Source organism: Bubalus kerabau, chromosome 14 (assembly GCF_029407905.1).
Source record: "Bubalus kerabau isolate K-KA32 ecotype Philippines breed swamp buffalo chromosome 14, PCC_UOA_SB_1v2, whole genome shotgun sequence".
Taxonomy (NCBI): domain Eukaryota; kingdom Metazoa; phylum Chordata; class Mammalia; order Artiodactyla; family Bovidae; genus Bubalus; species Bubalus kerabau.
In genome coordinates this window covers 1,584,922-1,587,953 of record NC_073637.1, presented here as the reverse complement: position 1 = coordinate 1,587,953, position 3,032 = coordinate 1,584,922, and the positions used below count along the sequence as shown (strand labels likewise).

Below are 3,032 nucleotides of genomic sequence, written 5' to 3'. Positions count from 1 at the left end.
GTCTAAGGCCATAGCACCCTGAACGCGCCCTGTCTCGTCTGATCTCGGAAGCTCAGTAGGGTCGGGCCTGGTTCTTACTTGGATGGGAGACCGCCTGGGAATACCGGGTGCTGTAGGCTCTTTGCCTTCCCTCTCCTTTAGCCCCCGCCCCCACGTCCCAACTCTTGGGCTCCCGGACCCCAACCCCTCCTGGGGGTGGGTGGCCAGGGCACCGACTCCCGCTGCAGACCTGGGGTGCCTCCGCACGGCCCGCGAGCCCCTCTGCATTTGGCTTCCAGGAAACCAGAGGACCGTCCCGCGGGTCTCCGTCTGGGGCTCCCTTGGCGTGCCTCAGGCAATCCCCGGGGGGCTGCACCAGCTCCAGCCCCAGCCCCAGCCCCAGCCCCAGCCCTACCCCCAGCCCCAGCCCCACCCCCACCCCCCCATCCTTGCAAGCGAACGCCCGAGCTCGCGCGCATCTGCATGCACACACAGATATATGTGCACAGATGGTGCATGTATCTTGTTCAGTTATACTTTTGGTGGATATGTGCCTGGGAGTGGGACTGCTGAATCATATGGTACTTTTAGGTTTAGATCTTTCAGGAACCTCCATACTCTTTTCCATAGTGGCTCTACCAACTCACATTCCTACTAACGGTGGAGGCGAGTTCCCTTTTCTCCACATCCTCTCCAGCATTTGTTATCTACAGACTTTTCCATGAGGACCATTCTGACTAATGTGACGTGGTACCTCGTTGTAGTTTGGAGTTGAGTCTGTCCAATCATGAGTGATGTGGAGCAAGATGACCTTTTTAAAATGCAGATGCAATTCTATCACCTCCCTGCTCCAACTGCTCTTGTATTTTCCCATCATAGTGAAGATATGACCAAATCCCTTCATTGCTTGGTCCCCACTTTCTTCTCTGATTTCTTTTCACTGGAATGCCTTCTGCACTCTTTTGGTTCCATCCCATAGGGCATTTTTTCATTTCTTTTCCTTGTCACGTAGCCTTCCAAGATGCTATTTTACCTGCCTGAAATTCTTCCTGCATCTCAACCCTGGTTTACGTTGGTTCAACCTATGGATCTCAACTCAATTATTAGTCTGAAAAGCCTTCTCTGACACCCAGTTTTTGGTGAGGGAAGAGGCCCCTATAGAAGTTCTCAAAGGATCTGCCTGTTATTTATCATTAGATTAGTCTCAGGGAAAGAAGGAACTGTGTGTCTTCTCTCAGGATTCTATTTCCAGAAACATATTACATGCCTACTAGCTCATAGTAGGTGCTCAATATTTATTCAGTGTGTGAAAGACAGAAAAGTTCTGTGAAGCCTCAACTTTTCACTTGGCTCAGCACTTTTGATCTCTTTGTATCTTTGTCCATCCAGTTCTTTTCTTTCTTCTGTTGATGTGCACACTATATTCAAGGCATGATCTAAGGCATGAAGACATATCAATAAATATAGGTTCTTGCTTTCCAGGAACTCGTACATCAGATTTCTATAATTCAGGGTTTTTTTCTTTAATGCTCTAGAACAATGTGAACTTTTAGTATTATCCATTTTCATTTCAAAGAAAGATCATTTTACTTACATAGCAAAGGTGGAGACCTTCCAACTTTCAGTCCAATACTTATACCTTTACCATTTCAGGCAAGTCTTGTGGTTCCTTCTGGAGGTGTGCGGCTCTTCCAGAAATGTGAAGATCTTCCATAGTCCTCAGACTTTGGTGTGATTTGAAATCATCAAGAAAGTTTCCAGGTATAGGTTCCAGACCACCACCTCAAAGAGTCAGTAGCGAATGGAGTGGATTCCAGGAACATGCATTGTTAACCAGCATCACTGGTGATTCTGTTGCTACAGACTCAATGCAGTGGGCAGGGCCTGGACTGCCCACTGGGTCTGATGTGGAATGGAAAGAAGGGCTTCCCCCCTCCACTGTTTCTAGCCTTGTGACTAGAAACGGTCCCCAAACAAAAATCAGACAAACAAGATAATCCCAGATGGTAGTCCATGAGATGAAGGAACTAAGCAGCTGGTTGAGATGGAGCCAAGGGGAAAGGTTGCTCTTTTTTTCTCCACCTCTACTCCTTTCTTCCTTGATGCCTTAGTGATTCATCGTGGAGATTTGAAATAAAGTTCACAAGAGTCATATTTGTCGAATAAAGATTTTGCATTGAACCAACTCTAAAAAATGAAGAAAGTTTCACCTGCCACATGTTTCTTTTAAAAAGTCAATTGCTTTTCAACTCTGGGGTTTCTCCATTGCCTTGTTCAAGTAGCCTTAATCGGAAAAATAAAATATAACTAAATAAAGATTTAAATATACCAACAAAGGAAAGCTTCCGTTTCTTAAATCATCTTTCCACTTAGTAGAACACTAGCTCTTTTCTTTGTGTTTTGACTAGGCAATTAGTTGTATCGTGGCTCAGATGGGAAGGCATCCGCCTGCAGGAGACTCAGGTTTGATCCCTGGGTCGGGAAGATCCCCTGGAGAAAGAAATGGCAACCCACTCCAGTATTCTTGACTGGGAAATGCCACGGACAGAGGAGCCTGACGGGCCACAGTCCATGGGTAGCATAAAAGTTGGGCACAACTGAGCAACTAAGAGCAGAAGTATTTCCAAGGGCCACATTCAAGAGATTTGGAACTCTTGCTTGACTCCCTCATGTTGACCATGTTGACTAGGCAGCAGATAGCAGCTGATTCATCTGTACAATTAAAAAAGAATGTGTCATTCTGTTCTATACTTTTCTGTACTGTAGGCAGAGACTGTACAGAGCAGATGTCTGGACTTGTACAGGACTTTCGGTCCTTTAGAGGATTACAGTGGCACCATCAATGCTTGCCAGAGGTGGCAGGAAGGCGGCCCTGGAAGTTTGAGTCCAGACATGTCCAGTGTTTTAGACTCATATATCAGATGAGTCAGAGTGCATTTACCCTTCACTATGTCTCCATAGAAAGTTGCTTTGGGTTTGGAGGTACACACACACACACACACACACCCTGCCGCCGAGACAGGTCAAGAGCTAGAAACCACAGGTAAGGGAGA

The 3,032-nt window shown here is 46.4% G+C and overlaps 1 pseudogene; it reads left to right on the top strand.

Annotated features, from left to right (window-relative positions):
• Nucleotides 1-119, top strand: LOC129627438 (uncharacterized; annotated as a pseudogene).
• Nucleotides 120-3,032: the final 2,913 nt, after the last annotated feature.